A 21,053-nucleotide genomic window follows, 5' to 3' on the forward strand; every position below is an offset into this window, starting at 1 on the left:
CCTTGGTTAGCAATGTCCCTGCAGTTGCTGTTATGGTTATGGCCAAGGAAGTGCTCAAAAGAGCCACACAATCTTTGGAGTCATAAAGTGAGAGCAGAAGCCATGTAGCTCTTGGTATGATATACTGATGCTTGCTTCGATCTCCTAGCTGGGGTCTAATAGGTGGTGGTGATATTTGATGGCTCTGAAAGCCCCATTCATTAAGCTTTTTAAAAAAATACTCCTGAAAGTTGTATATATGATGAATCCCTGTCTCACCACTCCAGATGGGAGAGATCCAAGTGGGACATCTGTGAGTGCCAAAATTTTGTCATGAAATTCAAGCTTCATTTCTTTCTCTTCCTATATAAACACCCCCTTCCCAAATATGAATCAAATCAGTCTAGCATCATCTCCTCCCTTCCTATTGTCAGTAGGGCATTGGTGGAAGTGTTTAGGGTAGACATCCATGGGGAGAATGTGAATTTAGAGGGCCAGGGGGGAGAATTTTTACTTTGCATTGATTACTTTTGTAATGTTTGAATTTGCCGCTGGAGTATGTATTATCTTTGTAACAACAAATAAAGATTAAAAATGAATTTAAAAACTACTGCCTGACCCATTATGTCCACAGTACATTTACCTGAAGAGAAAGCCCTGATGAAGAGAGTCTCATCAAGTGTAGTGCTTAAGAACAGGAACTCAAGAACTTTGTTTCCTGGTTCTAAGTCCACCTCTTAGTAGCAGTGTGACCTCGGGTAAGTTACTGCAGACCGCACAATTTGTGCCCTGCACAACTCCAAGGGGCACCATTCACATAGACCACAAGGAGAATGACACTTGGATGTGTGTGATGCAGTGGCACAGGAAAGCCCTGCCTCTCTGTGTATCGGCCTCCTCATCTGTGAAATGAGAATGATAGTACCCACCTTCTAGGCTTATTCTGAGTATTTGGTGAATAACCCATGTGAAGTACATGAAACAGTGGCACTGGAACATTGTAAATATACAGTGAGTGTTAGTTGTCATTACTATTACCATCTCCATCACCACCATCACCATCATGATGATCATCAAGATAAGTCCAGGAAAGGGGTCTGTGTCCCTAAGTCCCAATTCAATCTCTTGGGCACAAACTACTAGCCAAGCTGTCACTCTGTTCAGAAGAAAGACCCTTCCCTTTCTCCAGGAATGAAGTACTGATGGTCTAATGTCTGTGTGAGAGAACTCTTGTTGAAGGCCTGCAGGCAATGGTGGCTACAGAGATTATGCAAATCTGGAAAGTTTCCTGAAATTGCTACAAGCCAGGAAGGAACTCTCCATGGTCATGGTTTTATGAAGTCCACTCTGACTGCTGTCTCCATCCTGCTATGTTCTGATTATTGGCTTTGCCACAGGCAACCTCATCAAGATGCCCCCCTTTTTAAGACTTCGCCTGAACTCTGATAACATGTTGCCCTTATTAGAAATATTTTCACTTTAAAGGAAGCTTAATCCAAATTAAAATAAAATATCTCTGATGGTGGAATTTATAGAACTTTTACAGACAAAAGGGAGAATTTTGGACTGAAGGGGCTTCCAAAAAGTCTACCCTAGAGGTGGCTATTTCCAGCTAACCATGAGAAACATGTGTCTCTGTTATTCTTGCAAAAGTCTTCCTTGTGGTCTTGTAAATATGTCACCTTGAGTCATATATTCAGGAGCAGAGAGGAAGGAGATATGCACATATAGCAGAGCCTGTGCAGAGAAGGTGATGGTACCAAATCACATTCCAGAATGAAGCTAATGGGAATAAGAGGCAGAACCCTAACCTTACACCCTGAAATGATACAGAGGGAGGGAGTAGTAGGTTGTAGGGAAACTTGGAGTTGCCCCACACATTGATTTCTGGATCTGGCTGGTTACAGAGGAGACTTAAGGAAAATACAAGAATCCAAAGTTGTAGGCAGTCCTTAGATCTCAGGCTAGGAGTTGGATGTGACCATCGGATTATCCTGACCCTGGTTGGGGGCTGGAGTGGAGGTTTGGGACAGGGAGAAATCTGCCCCAGGTCATAACCCTGCAATAGTTTCAACTGGCCACCCCTGTAGGTCTGAGATTTGTCTCCCTAGGGATGAGCTGACATGCTTTATATCACCTCCCTCACACCCTTTCACTCACTCATTCCCTCCTTCATTTCCCCATCCTTCTCCAGTGCCTGTGCCTTCACTCAACACATCTTTCCTATCTGCTACTCCAGCTGTCAGACTCCTGGGTCACCAACCACCCCTCCCATATTCCTTCCTAGTACAGGCAGACAACTAATTAGAAATGTTCTGTGACTGGAGACTCCTCCATCATCTTCTGTAATATCACTGTGTCTAGAATTATTCCATGCCTTGTATAGGTGCTATGCCTAATCTTTATAGAAAGTCAAGGAAGTTTCTTGTTTTAAGACTAAAGGAATGGAGGCTTAATTCTCTTCATCTGTAAAGTGGGAAATATAAGACCTACTTTGTTTGACTACTGTGAGGCTTGGAGATCATACTAGTTTTGTGCACAATATAAGACAAGGTGCTCCACACACTTAGTCTTTGCACCATATCCAACTCTATTTCTAGAACATAAGCTCCTCAAGGGTCTGTAACAGTGCATTTCTTAGTTTTAAACTCACTTTACTTAAGGGAAGCTTTGCTTTTGAATAGGGTCCTCTAACAAGCTGTGGGTGGAGACCAGCAATTCATAGAGTAAGTCTCTTTTGAGATAACTTCTTTGTTATGATCTCCCAGTTTAATGTGCCAACTTATTGGGATAGAATGAGAATCATAATTATCATCATGATAATAATTATTATTTATTGAGCATCAACTATAAGCCTGGGACTGTGCTGTGTATTTTACAAGCATGGTGATATTTAATTCAAGCAATGTTGGAGCCAGCCCAAGTTCAAGGTTGCAGAATAGAGAAAAGAGGTTACATCTGCATACCCCTAACCTCTTCCTTATACTCAGAAATTTATCGACCCCTATCTCCAGGCTCCATTACTCTTGAGGTGCATTCCTGAAATACCTTCACCATCCTGACTTTCTTGGCAGCTTAATTGCCCGACAACTTATTTGGAGCCTACAGAAAACTCAGATCTCCAAGTGCTTCTGTCTCCCTCCCCTTCTTTTCCCAGAATCTCTAGCATTGAGTCTGAAACACACTATCAAACTCTTAATTAGATATTGACATCTAGAAATCTATAATAATACTAATAGCAGTAACTGCTTATTGAGCCCTTACTAACTATATTAGCTCATTTGGCATTGTAGCCACTCTGAGTTAGTACTATTACAATTCCCATTTTACAGATGTGCAAATGGGAGGTTAAGCCATTTCATTGAGGGTCACCCAAATAATAAATGGCAGAGTTGACAGTTGAACTTATATGTGCCTCACTTCATGAACTAAACTCCATACCCTGACACATGAGTTATCCTACCTTTCATATACCCAAGATTACTGTCCCCAAAAGAACAGAATTTCTTCAAGCACATGAGCTTTCCCATGGAGGTAGTCTAAGGTAGAGGAAAAGGTGTGCATTTTCCTTTTGAAGACAGCCATGAGCTTGAAACATAGCCTACCAGTTACTGGCTAAGAAATATGTCTAGAGAAGACAGATATGGACCATGAATTAAGGTCACATCAAAGAAATAAGGATGAGATATAAGAAACTGGGCTATGATGGTTGAAAGTTTGTATCCCCAGGTAAGAATGTCTGCAAGTAAATTCTCTGTTCAGAGGCTGGACAAATTATAGTAAACATTACTAGAACTTCTACAGATCTGATTCTTTTCTTCTTCCTGGGAAGCTTTGAAGTTAGGTGATGCCATGTGACTAATTCTGGTAGAGATTGTAAACAGAAATAATGTGTGCCACTTTGGGGGAAATGTAGTTAAAACTCCTAAAGGACTCTCTAGCCCTCTCCCCTGCCATGGAAAACATGTGTTGAGATGCCAGAGTCACTGATGGAAGGCCATCAGATCCTGAATCACTCCTTGGAAGGAATGGCCCTGGAGGGCCCCTAAACCTGCTGCAGACTTTGCATGAGTAAAAAACAAATCTTTGTTGTGTTAAGACACTGATATTTTGAGGTTGTTTGTTACTGCAGCATAACCTAATTTATTCTGATTAATGCTACTGTATAACTCATATACTCACCTGGCCTGATGATTAAAGGGTTGAGAGAAGAATGGCCAGGCGAAGGCCAGTAACTGGCAATTGACTGAGTGGGAAAGATAAGGTGTGGTCAGATTTCAAGCATAGGGACTGAATATCAAATCCTCTTGAGCAAAGAAGGAACAGTCAGGAATGAACACCAAGAGAAATTGCCACGTTTCCCCAAAGGGCCAAAGCCAAATACAAATCACAAAGGAAGAGGATTGGTTTTGTATTCACTGCACCCTCTTCTCAAGGTCCTATGCAAGAAGGTGCAGTTGCCTCAGCATTCGGCTTCCCTGTAATATAGTGAGCTCTTGGGAGAATGGTACCAATTCCTGTCCAGATTGGAGATCCCCCTCAGTACTTTGCTGCCTTCATCGTGTCTCTTGAGTTGAGTGGAATTCAAAAGCTTCCTGAGTTATCAAAGAAAAAGGTGCATCTTGCTTGAACTAATTCTGATTTCTTCCCTGAGTTTCCTTCCTGTAGTGCTTGAGGTTGACCTAGACATTTTATATAGCACAAATTATTTATTCATGACATTATTTGACTAATATCCACCATCCATTTCACATTTAACCCCATGAGGGCAGCTCTATGTCCTGAAGATTTCTGGATCCCACCATGGGATCTGGTCCATGGTAGGTGCTCCATAACAGTGTTGAATGAGTGAGTAAACAGCTGTGTGTGTGAATTCAAGGTGGGATAGCTTTGCTTCTTGCCACCTGGATCTGTCTCCTGGGTCTCTGTTTTCCAGCCTTGCTCTTTGCCAGGTCATCAACAAAAGTCATCTAATTCTGACCCTCTTTGTCCTTAAGTCTGCTGACCTCTTTGAATTCTGAATAAAGCTCTTCATTTAAAACTTCTTTGGCTTTTCAGGACAGGAGCAGAGAGAAATGGGCCCTTCATTTAGCTGATTGAACCAACAAAGGAGAAGTTTGAGACAGAAAATGAATATAGATCCAGCTGCAGCAATTAGAGGGGAAATCGATAGAACATCATCAAGAGCATCAGACGCGTGTAAGTCAGCGTCTCCAGGGATGGGTTGGTGGAGCAGTGTTCATTTCATTTTTGTTTTCCTAACTTAATCCCCAGCAAGTGAAGAGGGATAGGTGTGGTGGATGGGGCGGAGGTGGGAGGTGCAGGGGAGGGGAGAAGATGGGCAGGACCAAGGAAAGAGGAACAGGGATCCTTTCTCTTCCCGCTACCACCCCTGCCCATGGTGTGCAAGCCAATAGTAGCAAACTGAACCTCTCACACTGCACTGCTTTGAGATTCAAGCAGGTCTGGGTTTGAATTTCTGACCACCATGTGTTACTAGCAAGTTGTACATGGGAAGGTTATAGCGCCCCCCTGAGCCACACTTTACTCACCTGTAAAATGGGCCTTGTGAGTCCTGAGACACTCAGTTGTCATAAGGAGTAAACAAAAAAATGTATGCAAAGGCCTGACAGAATGCTGCTAGTGTTTACTAGATGTTGGTTTCTCTAATGCTCCCTTGCTCAGCATGTGACCCAGTCAAGGTACCTTTCTACCTTTTCAGCTTCTTTACCTCATATGAGGCTCTTAGCCTTTGTTGGGACACACATATCTTTGAGTCTTTAATAAAATGTAGAGGCTAAAGGCATAGATTTGAGATCAGAAAAATCTGGGTTCAAATAACCTTTCATTTCTTGCTGGCTGTGTGATCTGAGTATGTTACACAACCTCTCTGTGCCTGTTTCTTCGTGAATAAAATGAGGAAAACAATAGTACCCATCTTGTAGGGTGTGATAAGGATTAAATCACTAAATATGTCTGAGCTTTGAAGAGTGCCTGGGATACAGTAAGTTTGAGTAGATATTTGTGGTTGTTAATAAAAGCAATGGAAGCCTCTTTAGTAAAATTCACACAAGCACGCACATGTGTGTAATCTTGTGAAGCCAATTCCCAATTCTTGTTTAGTGATTTTTGCAGGGTAGAGTCCAGCCTGGCATTCACTATTGTGCATCACCTGGCCCCTCATCTACAGAATCATAGCTGTAGGTTTATGGAGGCCCTATCTTCTCTGCAAGAGGGAGCTTCCAAACTCTCCCACTGAAAATCAAAGCCATGGTTTTCAGCTCTATCCACTTGAAAGCCTCAATGGAGCTCTGCCTGGCAGTAATTTAGGGCAGAGACTCTACTTGGGCTTGAGAGAGGGGCCAGCAGTCCAACCCCAAATTTTCAGAAGCCCAATGGACTTTGGGCTGAGTCAAGGTCAACACCCAAAGCGTTGGTCCTAGAAGCAGGAATAAGGCAGCTGTTGGTGGCCCTGATCATGCCAGGCTGAGAATGTACTATGTGGGCCCATAGGACCCACATAGTGGCTCAAAGCACAGGGAAATGAGACAAGTCTGGAGAGAGGCATGGAGGCATCTTGGTGGAGGGGAGGCAAGACCCCAGCCAACAGATCTGCCATGATTCAGGAGTTAGAGGCAGAAGGAAACACCAGGGACTGGGTCAGAAGCCTGTCAGTAGAAACCAAGCACACACCCAAGACAAAGAGGCTGTGGCTTGGGACTTGTGAGACCTATCTCCAATCCATGTGACAGGCACGACTCCCTCTCAGGAGCCTCTGACCCCAAAGGGCTCCTACCCCACTAGTGGAACCAACCCCAAAGGACTGACCCATCTTCTCCAGATGCCCATGGAGATGCTACTCAGGGCTGCTGCTCCTCTAAGCCAGAGATCGTTGGGAAAGCCTGTGGCAGCCTGTGGGGTCAGGAGGACTCACAGCACAGAGTTGGTCTCTCAGATGTCACTATGCAAATTGGCTGATAAGCAGGGGAAAATCTGGTTCCACCAGATGAAGCTGCCACCTTCCTCCCAACGGGCAGGCAAACCAGCTACTGGGATGGGCCATCCATGGGGAACTTTAGCTTGGATTTATTATGTAGGGGGCAATGGAGAAGCAGGAAATGCCTACATTGTCTGGGAGGTCCTATCCTACAGGGGACAGACAGTGATGTAGCTCCTGCATGAGGCAATGTCATGCACCTCCTTAACCACAGATTCCAACATTTTTCCTTGGAGATAGTGGAGTGGGAAGAAGAAAAGACTTGAGCATCCACTAGGCCTGGGTTGAATCCCTGCTCTGTCACTTGTTAGTTGTGAGACTTTGGACAAGGGCCTTTACTTCTCTGGCCCTCAGGTTTTGTTGTTGTTTGTTTTTTTTTTTTTATCTGTAAAATGGAGAAGAATCATATCAACTCTAACAAGGATCCCATCTTGAGTCTAAATGAAATTCAGGTGTATGTGAAGTGAGCTTACCAGAAACTGGTTGGGATAAGAATTAATGTAACATCTCATCCAGTCAGCCAGTCAGCCAGCCACCCTTCCACCCATCCATCCACCCAAGCTTAGCTACAGTTTCACCCTCTGTTCCAGTAGTAAAGCTGGATCAATACAGTGTGTATTTGAGGCCTCAGGAGTTATGTGGCTGTGCCTTCAATCCAAGATTAACACAAAATCTCTTTGTGTAGAGCAATCAATTCTCTCTACCATGCGACTGATGTGGAGTCCCTAGACCAAGACTTAGGCAAAGGGTGAGAGGAAGGACAGGCACGGGGAAGAGAACCAAGGTGGAAAGTGGCCTCCATAGAGCCACAACCTCTGTTCACAATCAGGTTGCCCTGGTGACAAGGGCATTCTGCTGGTTCCCACAGGAGCAAGGAGTAGGGCTTGCCTTTTTATGTGTAGTAAACTTCACATGAGAGGGGAGGGGTAGAGGCAGGGTTAATAATTATGCCACTCACTCATACCTTTATTCAACTCATTATCTGTCCTATTCAGATCACAGAGATACTTGGGACTCATCCCTGCCCTCAAACCACCAATGGTCTTATACCACCAATCACTTCACACTGGGCATCTTCTGTGGAACTCAGGTGAGTGTCTCTTTGGCTATCAGTCCTCAACTTCAAACATAAGACAGGTAGCAATGTGACTCACCTTGAAATTAGGGGTCCATTACTGATAGTCAACACTATATATGAATTTTGCTAATTCTATCAAATCTGATTATTTTGTTCATGACATTTTATTGTCTAAATACAAAAGTAGTTCTTGATTAATTCAGAAGATTTAGACAACACATAGCAAAACACAAGGAAAATAAAAATCAGTAATTCACCATCAAGTAAAACATAAATATTTGGAAAGTACATGTTTCTAGATACACACACACAGGCACACAACATTTATGGAGTTATCTATATTATTTTTTAGCCTGCTTTTCTCACTCATCCATATGTTGCAAACATGTCACTAAGTATTCTTCTATAACTTCAGTTTAATGATTCCATAGTATCCCATAGTATGGATATTCCATAAATTGTTTAACCAACTGCCTATGGTTGAATATGCATATTGTATCCAGGTTTCATTAACATAAATAATTCTTTATCGAATATACTTACATATTAATAGTTGCACATATATTTGCTTTAATCATTTAGATAAATTCATAGGAATACAATTACTAAGTCAAATATCTATATGCACATTTTTAAGGCTTTTGATAGGTATTATCAAATTGCCCTCTGAAAAGTTTGTACCAAACTACACTCCCTCCAGCAGTGTACAAGAATGCCCAATTTCCCATACTCATTGTGGATTTAATTTGCATATCTTTTGTCCCCAGTGAGGCTGAATGTTTTCTTCTATGTTTATTGTCTATTTGTAATTTTTCTTTAGTGAATTGCCTACTTATGTCAATTACCCCTTTTTATGGGGGTGCTTATCTTTTCCATTTTGACTTCTGAGAGCATAACCTATAGATCAGCCTTTTGTCTATAATATATGTTTATTACATTTTCCCCCACTGTGTCATTTCCTTTTAATTTTGCTTATGATGATTTTGACCCAGTGAAGATTTTTCTATTTAAGTAATCAAATTCATCAATCTTTTCCTTTATTGTTTTTGTTTGGAAACGCTTGAATGCTTGGTAATGCTTAGAAAGGCCCAAACACCCTAAGTTTATAAAAACATTCCTCTGGAATGTTTCTCTAACATTTTTCATGGTTTCAATTCTTTTATATTTAACTCTTTAACCTCTGAATTTTATTTTGTTGTATGTTACGCAGTAATTGCTGTAACTTAAACTTTTTTTCCCAAATAGTGAACAAACCCTCCCAGAGCCATGTCATGCTTTCTTTCTTAATCTGAAGCACATCTATGCAATTTAAATGATACCTGACAGCTCTGGAGGGAACAGTGATTCCTCTGAAGGGAGTAATAGAAGGGAAGAGAAGATGGGAACAGGATGCTTTCATCTTTGTCTCAATTGGGTCCTGCGTGTCCATCATTATTTATCCAAGAATGTTTGCAAAATACCTACAATGTGCATTCTGGAAGGTGTTGGGAATAGAGGGAGAGTAAGAGCATTTCTGCTCAGCGCTTTCCAATATCTACATCAGATGTGTAGTGGATGCTGTGGTGTGCCACCCAAAGCCCCCTGTAGGATTAAGTCACTTATTCCCCAAGAGGTCAGGAATGTTGGCAGTGGGTGGCTCAAACATCAGAGGTTTCAGAGATGTCCTCCTTCCTTCAAAGGGTGCTGTCTCATCCAAGGTGATATGCCTTCTCCAGGGACAGCCTATATCCCATAACTGATCTGTGAGTAGGGTCAAAGACCCAATCCCCTTGCCTTAATTCTGGCCAACTTAGAAGGGTCACTTTAGTTTTGAAGTGCCCTGTAGTATCTGCTGAGATCTCAGACACAACTACCACACCTCAATTCAAACTTCCCTTCTGTCTAATCCTGTCTCCCTCATTCATTCCCTTCAGGGGTTCCTGACAGCACACCCTCCCATGCCCCCATTCCTACACAATAGATTTCCTGTGTGCAAGTCTCTATCTCCCAAGACAGGTATAAGGTCCTGGATTTTGCTTGGCTGAAAACAATGGATGGATGCAAGGTGACTCCTGGGGCCACAACATGCTGGCATGAATGAGGCTCAGTGAGGCAGGCTTGGTGCCATCTTCTTTACCTTTCTCACAAGAACTTTAATTCAGACAGTGTGTATTTCTCAAATAACATGATGCGCTCCGAGCAAGAGAAGGACTTTTTGTATCAAAAGGATGAGCTTTAGTTTTAGAAACAGAATTATGTTTTCCAAATTCCTCTCTTAAATAAACTTATACCAATTAGGGCCACACTCAAGGACAACATGCTAATAAATGCCACAATTTAATTGGCTTGTTCTCACCAAACCTACCTGGTGGTGCTTCATTTCCTTGATCTGAACAAAACTGGGCCCTTGTACTTTGGACTTTAAGCATAACTAGCTTCTTCTCATAAGAATATTTACATAATTGCTTCCATTTATTGGCTGATTTTGGGCACGCACATCTGTGTGAGTGTCTATGAAGTGTGTGTGTGTGTGTGTGTGTGTGTGTGTGTTTATGAGAGGCATAAAGCTTGACACTGAGGACTGGATTTCTTTTCAGATCAATCACCGCAAAGGAGACAGATGTACAGCAGCTCCTCCTGAGATGTCTATATCTAATCACATATTTTGCTTTTTTCACTTTTGGCTGCAGCAAACTCAACTCAACAGCTCCAGACAATAAGAAGATTTATTATCTTATATTACAACCAGTCCAGAGGTAGGGCAGTTCCCAGGTTGATTAATTCAGCAGCCCATAGATGTCATCAAGGACCCAAGCTCCTTTTATACTTTCTGTCTGCTATCCAAAATATCTTTGCTTTGTCTTAAGTCTGGTTCTCCCCGAAGCCTCAGCCATTTCCATGCCTCCCATCTAGACCTGCTGACATTGAGAAAAAGACAATACCTTCTTTTCCATGGGTGTGATTTCAGGAGTAAATGAATCTCTCTCAGAAGCTCTTCTGCAGACTTCCCTTACACTTTACTGTCCAGAACTGATTCCCAGTCCCTGGAAGTGGAAATGGGAACAGCCAAGACTGGTTTAGACTCATTAGGACTTACAGCCAAGGCTTCTCCTCCGAGGGACAGGGCAACACAAGGAAGGTAGATTTAGAAGAAACTAAGGGTTCCATTGGGGAGGAGCAAGGCAGAGGTGGTAATGGATACTGGGGGTAGGCAACCATTATGTCCTCCATACTTACCAACTCATGTGACAAAGTGGGAGCAAGAATGTTTTGCTTTGAGAAAGAGCTTGGGAGAAGTGCCAGGCAGGGAGGAAGATGAGAGGAGAGGAAGAGCCTCACACTCACAGGTGTGCAGGGACGTAGATTCCCTTGTGCCCAGTGAACAGCACTCACTGCTGGTCTGCTCCTCAGTAGCTGGCATCCAAGCCCTGTTTGGCATCAAACCTTGACCACATTCCCTCTGCCTCCTTTCTTAAAGATTCTCCTATAATTGAGCAATCACAGAGAAGGGGTCAGCGGGGACCAAGATAAAGAGAGCCCTAAACAGCAGGGTTCTCTCTGAGCTGTCCACAGATCTTCAAAAGCCTTGGGTCTATCACACAAGGCCCCAATCCTTTGGACAGATCTTTAGCATAATCTTTAGACTGTAAAGGTTAGAGCAAATATTAGTAGGGATAAAAGACATCCAAAAGAGGAGGAAGAGGTCACTACAATCAAACACTGAGCTACTATGTTTGTCCCTTGCCTCTTGGCCCAGACAAATGACATGCTAAGGCATTTAAAAACACTTGCAAAGGCAATAATTGCCCAACTGTGATTTGTTGATCTTTGAGAAATCATGAAAGTCTGGTAGCCACTGAAAGCCTGGAAACAGGCAAACGTCATTCATATTTTCAAAGCCTTGGAAAGGATGAGTTCTCTAAACCATTGTCTGCACCCAGGAAAGCATATCCAGTGCTGGTAGGGGCTGGACGCTGAGTGCCCTGATGAGGACTCAAGGCTCCTGTCAGGCTGCACAAGCACATTTAGAACAAGTCATGTCATACTGACCTGATTTCGTTCTTTGTCAGGGACACTTGAGGATGAGAGCAGGGACATGTGGTAGACATGAGGTCAGGCCCTGGCTGCCCCAGCTGTGCCCAGCTACACAAAACAGAATGTCTCTCAAGCCAATCTCACTCTATCTCAGTGGTGAATTAGGTGCTGCAGAAACATCTGTCTGCTTCAGGCATTTGTCTCCTGCTGGGATATCCCAGCACTACTCACTAAAAACACCAAACAAACCAACAGAGCTCCTGAGCCCAGCAGTCATGCATTCACCTATTGTCCTCTTCAGTTACTCACTCATCTATCCCTCTGCCAGACATTTATGTGTGCTCACCAAGTGAAAGGGTGATGCCAGCGTTAGAGACACAGTGAAAATAAAACAGACACAGTCCATGCCAGCATGGCACTTACAGTCCAATGGGACCTTATAGGAGGGCCACCAAATCCACCCCCTTGCATTTGGACAAGAAGAGTTCTTCTCAAACTTTGAAATACATACATCTTGTTAAAAATGCACATCTGATTGAGTAGATATGGGATGGACCTGAGATTCTGCATATCTGATAAACTTCCAGGGGGAGCTCATGCTGTTCATTATCAGACACACTAATTTTCACTAGTAGTGAAAAACTAGCACACCTCATATGGCAGGATGCTAATTCTCTGTCCTAAGAAGATAAAATCCCTGCCATCTGGGCAGAAGTCTTGTATCAGATGAGCTCCACTCTCCTCCAAGTCCAGGACTTCTTCCTACTACTGACATCACTCCAGCCAACTTAAGCCTGTTTCCTGGAGGTTCCTTTGTATACACGTAGACTCTCTGAGTGCCAAGGAAAATGGAGAGAGATGATCCACATATAATCAATTCTACCAATTCCCACAATCTCTTCCCCTCCTGAAGCTGATCATCACCATCACCATTATTTTTATCACCATTATTACCATAATCAATCATGCTCATAATGGCAAACACTGATGAGACACTTAATGTTGACCAGGCATTGGTCTTAGCATGTTACACATTTAAATCTCACAAGCCTATGAGGTAGGTCCTGCTAATAGGTAGGTACATGTTAATACTCCCATTTTTCTGACTGGGGAGCATAGGCACAGAGTAGGTAAGTAACTTGCTCAAGTTCAGAAAGCAAGCATAAAAACCAGGCTTCCTGGCTCCAGGGTCCATGATTTCAGTCATTTTGTACTACATTTTACCAGAAAGGCTAAAGACTTTGTATTCCTCCATTGTGAATTCCAATGGAAAGTGCCAAAGCCAAAAGGGGGAGAGCCTCTGATCCCTCTGACAGGTCTCTGCAGTGATGTAGTTTAGGAGGAGGAGGAAAAGGAGGCTGAGAACAGGCAGAGAAAAACAGAGTTAGAATGCACTGGCGGGATAGACTTGAAGTCTTGGTGAGATTAGATCTCCCTGTTAAATTGCCTGTAACTTGTGGGTGGACTTGGGGAGCCAAGGAGAGGCAGAGGTTTGGAGGCAGGATGTGGCTGTTCTTGCATAAAGATCAGGCACCAAAGAAGACCATTTTCCTGCCTCTCACATCAGAGGCTGGAAAGCGATACAATCTGGGCATGCAGACCATGGGTACCTAGGGGTCCAGATGGGGAGTTCCCTTTCTGACTCAGTGCAGGAACAGCCCCCTAAGGGTGCCCTGTGACTAGTCTGCCTGAAAAGGTACCCCAAGGAAGGCAGCCGCATATCACTTTGTTCTCTACTCCATTTTCTCCATCCCAACCTTTTTCAGTATAAAAATGATGATGCCCTGAAGGTACAGGGGACACAGGAGATGAAAACCCCATGAAAAATGAAAAAAAAATCATTTAAAATATATTAAAGAGGCAGCTTGTTTACATTATTATTGTCCCCAAACAATTTCATAAGCTTAAACTGACTTCTAAACTTAGCCTTGGGTTTCCCAAACCCACTTTGATCCATTGGAGTAATTGACAGAAACAAACTTCACTCTAAATGCACTACCCCTAGCTGAAGCCTCAGGAAGATCAGGCTGATAAAAGACCCATTCAATCATCCAGACCTCAGTCTGGTGCTGGATGACAGGTGAGCACAGTGGGGTGGGCCATCTGAGCCCTGGCTATTGTTGTGTTACATGATTTGGAGTGAGCCCAGTACAACCCCCAGGCTTCTTTGACATGAATGTCCAGCTCTTACTTATTCTATGCCAGGAAAGAAGATAATTTCAGGGTCAAAAGAGCCATGACTTTTCTTTCCTCTTATAATTTTTCATGTAACCCAGTTGGTGACTTCATTATTCTGGAACTTCCTTGTCCACTCTTGCAAAATGGGGGACAAAATTGATCCTGGAGTAAGGTGAAAAAAGTCTTGGATTGTCAAGACACCCAGGGTCTCCTAGGTAAGCCATTCTATACTAGGTTAACTTGAGCCAGTAATGTCCCCTCTCCTGATACTTGCATCCTAATCTGTAAAATAAGGGAATTGGGCTAAACAGTCTCCAAACACACTCACCTTCAATGAATGAGTGAGTATCTTGAGTGGCAAAAACTTAGGATGGGGGTGGAAGGTGGCCAGAGGTCAAATGGTGATGGGGTTTGGGCTGCTGGGATATAGACTGTGCAACTGTACTGGAGAGCAATGTGGTGGGACCATGTCGACTAAGAAAGCATATACTCTATGACTCCACGATTCCCCAGAAAAATTCTCACATCAGTCCACAGGGGACATGCACAGGAATGCACATAGCAGCAAGGCTTGTAGGAGAGGAGTAAGAGGTCAGCTAGGTGTTCTTAAAAAGTATTGGAAGCAATGAAACCAGGTGCATGAATGACAGAGTGGAGAAAAGTTGACCCAGTGCTGAGTGAAAAGACAGGAAATATAAAAAGACCTTTAGCACAGTACCACTTCTGTAAATTAAAACAATCCTTATTTTCCAAGGATGCATAGGAATTCAAGAATACACACAAAATGTATTCATGCAGTTGCCTTTAATAAGGAGAGGATTAGTGAGAGAGGAGCACGCATAAATAAATGAAATCAAGAGTGGTCTTACATAGATCATGACATTAGCATCCCACAGAGCAAGGAGTGTATGTGATAACTTGACCTCTTGTATCTGAGATCTAAAAAAGATCCCCAAACAAAACAAAACAAAAATCCCACTCTAATAATGAAAAGTATTCCTCACTTTATTCATGTAGGGGATAGGAAACAAACAATTTTTTGGTTTTTTGTTCTATGTTTTAGGTTTTTTAAGCAGGAGGGGATGATAAAATTTTGTTTGGGATTTAAAATGACTTCTCAGGTAGCTCTGGGGAGCTCTCTTCCCAATAAATTGGGGAGAGAATATCTGGGGTTGGTGAAACCAGTGAGGAGGCTGCAGCCAAGTCTGGGAGTAAATGGTATGATTGAATGAAAGTCATGGGTGGGTGGGGTAGAAGAAGGGGAGATGCAGGTGAGCCTTTGAGGAAGGGATGAGCTTGTGAGCTGGTGGGTCACAGGGGAGGCTAGCTCTGGTGTAAGGAACAGTATGGACCCATCCAGAATCAGGGGCAGAGGTGGTATAAAGAGCAGAGCCTCAGTAGCCCAAACTCTTTGGAAGAGCTCAATAGGAGCTCCAGAGCCAAGAGGGTGTTCCCCAGAGGCAGTGCAAAGAGATGCCCTCAAATAGGATAGCTGAAGCTGAGAAATAGGGCTAAGTACAGCATGGGGGGTAGAAGGGACACAGATGTGGTGCAGCTGGCTCACATTGGCTCAGGTATTTTCAAGCCATTGACAGTATGAAATTGGCCACGGTGGGAGTATTTACACAGCAGAAACCAGCAAATGCTACCAGAGTTCTTTCCTTTTCCCCAGAGAGCTGGTTAACCAGCACCCTACTGGGGGCTGGTGAGAGAGAGGCTGATCTCAGACTCTTTCCCCCAGCATCCTTCACCCACATGTGGAGGCCACAGCCTGTGGGAGGGGGGCGAGATGGACAGGCCTGGGAAGAGCTTTCCATGGCAGTGAGATGGGCACAAACAGGGCAGGCAGGGCAGACGTCTCCCTCCTGCTGGAGCTGCAATGGGGACTGGAGGAGAAGCTGAAGCACCTCACCTCATGCTCATTGGCCAATTTAAAAACTTGGGGTAGGGTAGGTGGCACCAGTCAAATGGACATAGATGTAACTTTTATTTTGTCATGTGATGGACAGTTATTAGTACTTCATTGTTGCAGAATATGTAGAACCATGACTTCTGCTTTACAATTTCTACAGCCTTTCCTGTACTCGGGGAAATTTTTATTTTTCAAACACTCAAAAATGGCTCCCTTTTGGGAACTTGGGAGTGAAAGGAACATAGGCCCCTTTCTCCATCTCAAGTATTGTCTATAGTGACAATGATTATAATGGCATCTTATAAATGTTTCCCATGTACCAGGCACCATGCTAAATACTTCACATGCATTTTGCCCTGTGAAAATTGCTATTATTTTTTAAAAACTATCCTTAATTTTAATATACCATAACATGATAATTAGAAACAGGCACAACATTCAAACAAGATGAAAATACCTGAAAATATTAACAGTAGTTATATCTAGATAGTGAAAGTAAGGCTGGCTTTGTTTTTTTCTTTCTTTTTCCCCACAGTTTTATTGAGAAATAATTGACATTTATCATTGTATGAGTGTAAGACCTATGCCACAATGGTTTGATTTACATGTATTGTGAAATGAAGACCACAATGGGTTCAGCTACCATGCATCTTCTCATGTAGATACAATAAAAAAGGAAAAAAAAGGAAAAAAAATTTTTTAGGGAGGGGAGGGTGGGTGATGGGTATTGAGGAGGGCACCTTTTGGGATGAACACTGGGTGTTGTATGGAAACCAATTTGACAATAAACTTCATATATTGAAAAAAACACTTTTTTCCTTTTGATGAGAACAATACTAGTTCTCCCAATCTATAAAAGTTAAAAGCCTTTCTATTTGTGTCTTCTTCAATTTTTTTCCTTCATCAATGTCTTGTAGGTTTCAGAATAGAGATCTTTCACCTCCTTCCATAAATTTATTTCTAAGTATTTTATTGGTTTTGATGCTATTGTAAATGGAATCAATTTCTTTCTTTTTCAGAAAATTCATTGTTAGTGTAGAGAAATGCTACTGATTTTTTATGATAATTTTGTATCCTGTAATTTTACTGAATTCATTGATTAAGCTTAAAAGTTTTTTGGTTGCGTCTTTAAGATTTTTCTCTATGAAATCATGTCCTCTGCAAATAGACAATTTTCTTCCTTTCCAGTTCTGATAGTATTTTTTTTCTTGTCTGATTGTTCTAGCTAGGACTTCCAGTACTATGTTGAATAGGAGTGGTAGAAGTGGGCACCCTTGTTCTGAATCTCAGAGGAAACGGTTTTGACTTTCCACCATTAAGTATGACGTTAGCTGTGGATTTGTCATATATGGCCTCTACTATGTTGAAATATGTTCCTTATATGCCTGATTTGTTAAGAGTTTTTATTATGAATGGATGTTGAATTTTGCCAAATGCTTTTACTGCATCATGTTTGAGATGATCATGATTCTTTTCTTTCATTCTGATGTAATGTATCTCATTGATTGATCTACCTATATTGAACCATCCTTGAATCCAAGGGATAAATCTCACTTGATCATGGTGAATATTTTTAATGTGCTGATGAATTCAGGTTGCTTTTATTGAGAAATTTGCAACTATATTCATCAGGGATATTGGCCTCTAGTTTTCTTTTCTAGTAACACCATTTTCTGGTTTTGGTATTAGGATAACAGTGGACTCATAAAATGAGTTTGGGAGTGTTCCTTTTCTTCAATTTTTTGGAAGAGTTTATGAAGGATTGGTGTTAGTTCTTCTTTAAATGTTTGTTAAAATTCATCAGTGAAGGCTTCTGGTCCTGAGCTTTTCTTCAGTGCAAGATATTTGATTACTGATTCAATTCTTACTAGTAATTGGTCTACTCAGATTTTCTATTGCTTCATAATTCAGTCTTGGTAAGTTGCATGTTTCTAAGATTTTTTCCATTGCTTCTAGGCTGTTCAGTTTGTTGGCATATAGCTGTTCATAGTAGACTCATGATTCTTTTAATTTCTGTGGTATCCATTGTAATGTTTTTTTTTTCATTTATAACTTTGTTGATTTGGGTCCTTTATCTTTTTTTCCTAGGTTAGTCTAACTAGGGGTTTTCATTTCTGTTTTCTTTTCCAAGAACCAATTCTTTATTTGGTTAATTTTTTTCTATTGTTTTTGTCTCTATTTCATTTATTTCTACTCTAATCTTTATTATTTCTTTTCTTCTGCTAACTTTGGGCTCAGTTTGTTCTTTTTCTAGTCCCTTCAGGTGTAGAGTTAGGTTGGTTTCTTTGAGATCTTTCTTGATTCTTAATATAGGCTTTTATTGCTATGAACTTCCCTCTTACAGCTGCTTTTGCTACATCCTGCAAGTTCTAGGATGTTGTGTTTCCACTTTTGTCCATCTCAAGAAATATTTATTTCCCTTTTAATTTCTTCTATGTTCCACTGGTTGTTCAGGAGAGCATTTTTTAAAAATTTATATGTGTTGATAAATATTCCAGTTTTCCTCTTGCTATTGATGTCTAGTTCCACTCCATTGTGGTTAGAGAAGATTGGTATGATTTAAATCTTTTTTAATTTACTAAGGCTTTTTTAACCTAATATACAGTCTATCCTAGAAAATGTTCCATATTTGCTTGAGAAGAATGTATATTCTGCTGTTGTTGGATAGAGTATTCCATATATGTCTGTTAGATCCATTTGGTTTATAGTGTTCACATCTGCTGTTTTCTTATTGATTCTCTGTCTGGGTGATCTATCCATTGTTGAGAGTAGGATATTAAAGTCCCCAACTATTATTGTATTACTGTATATTTCTCCTTTTAGCTCAGTTAGTGTTTGCTTTATATATTTAGGTGTTCCACTGTTGGGCACATAAATATTTATAATTGCTATATCTTCATGATGTATTGTCCCTTTATCTTACATAATGACTTTCTTTGTCTCTTTTTACCATTTTTAGTTTAAAGTTGAAGCCCTGAAGACAGGGATGTGTATGTGTGCCACTGGATGAGAACAATTGGATAGGACTGCTGGCTTGATTCCCTGCCCAAGTGAGGTTGTAGGATGGGCTCCAAGGTTGCCTAGATTCTCCAGTCAGGCTTACTAGATGGTCAGGTCTGGGTACTATACTCAGTACTAGATGGGGCTATGAGTTAGCTTTCCTGCCTTGGAAAGGCAGCAGGATGCAACTCAGTGCTATTGTTTGGGGACCTGAATCAGGCCAGAGTGTACAATGAATTTCCTGGTCAGGTGAAACCACTGATTCTGCTCTGCAGATGGAGCAGGCCATGGGCTATGCTCTCTGTTCAAATGTCACTGTACATAGGGTCATTGAATGGGTTATGGAACTTCCTGTGTGCTGTGGTTAGGTTTTCTGGTAGTCTGAAGGTTGTATTCATCAATGAGTAGGGCTATGGATCACATTCCCTGACTGGGTACAGCAGGAGAAGCAGCTTTAAAGCCGGTACAGCTCTTAGTTGATTGTCTTAACTCAAGTTGACCCACACCCCAAGTTCTCTGATTGAATAGGGTCATTGGCTTTGCTCTGCAAACTATCATCTCTGCCTGCCCAACTCTCTGCTCAGGTGCCACTGGGCCACACAGCTTCCAGAGGTTGTTTCCAGCCCTTTTGGTCAGAAGAGGTCAGAAGATATTCTTCACAGTGGGTGGGGTTATATCACAGTTCCCCCAACTGGGTGGGAGGAGAAGGGGCTGATTGCTCAATTTCCCAAATAGACACTCTCCCAAATGCTGCCCTTTGTGCTGGAGGCAATCAGCTCTGCCTGTTTCTCCACTCGAGCACTGCTGGGCTACACTGCTTCCAGGACTTGTCATCAGCCCTTCTGGTCAGATGGGGCCAGAAGGTACTCTCCACAGTGGCTGGGACTGTGAGTTAGCATTTGTCTGACATGGGCACACACAACAGGCTCTAGGGACAGCAACACTCCTCATTTAAGGATCTGAATCAGGCAGATCTGCTCCCCATCATGTTCCCTAGTCAGAGTACACCTCTGACTTGGTTGTGCAGATGAGTAAATCCTATGGTTGGGATTACTTCTTGGTCACTACAGGTATGAACCTGGCCTGCCATGATCCACTTGCTGGTTGTTGCAAGCCTCTCCCCACTTCTCCTTCACAGTCAGATTCTCAGTGGTTGAGCCCCATAGATTCCCCTTCAATGCCAGTGGTGTGAGATCAGAGTAAGGGCTCCTTCAAAGAGACCCACAATGCTGGGGAGGATGTTGGTTGTCCCCCCCTGGGTCTCCCACTGGAGGAGCTGGAGGCTCAGGGGAAACCTCTTGACATGGGGCTGTGCTTGCATGGGGGAGGTGCAGTGCGGTCATTGTGTAAACACTTCTCTTACCCTTTTAATGCAGTCTGTCTTGGTCTCTGTGGTGCAGGGAGCGCTTCAGCCTCATTCCTGTATTCTAGGATTCCCTCAATGGTGTCTTGTTCTTGAGTAGGTATTAGTCATTCTTCTTGTGAGGGGAAGTAAAGTCAGGAACATCTATGTAGCCACATTGATGACATCACTCCCCACTCTGTGAGAATTATTTTTCTCATTCTCTATTATTCTTACTTTATAGAAAATGAAATTGAAGCTCATAGAGGTTAAGTAACAGCCGAAGATCACACAGCAAGGAGAGGGAAGGATGGAACTGACCTTGAGTCAACTTGCTCTTAACTTTTATATCCTATTTGCCTCTTTTCCCAGATGCCCCTCACTTTGGGAGCAGGATAGAAATTTTTGTCAGACCAGCATACTTCCTTTTGTCTCTTCTACGATTCCTTCTTTCCAGCCCTGAAATTCTCCTTCTTTCCTTTTTCCTCTGATTTGAACAACAAAATCCAAGCTGCAGTCTTCCAAAGCCTTTTGGGAAAAGATGGTGTTGCCT

This window comes from Prionailurus bengalensis, chromosome C1 (assembly GCF_016509475.1).
Source record: "Prionailurus bengalensis isolate Pbe53 chromosome C1, Fcat_Pben_1.1_paternal_pri, whole genome shotgun sequence".
In the NCBI taxonomy this organism is placed as follows: Eukaryota; Metazoa; Chordata; class Mammalia; order Carnivora; family Felidae; genus Prionailurus; species Prionailurus bengalensis.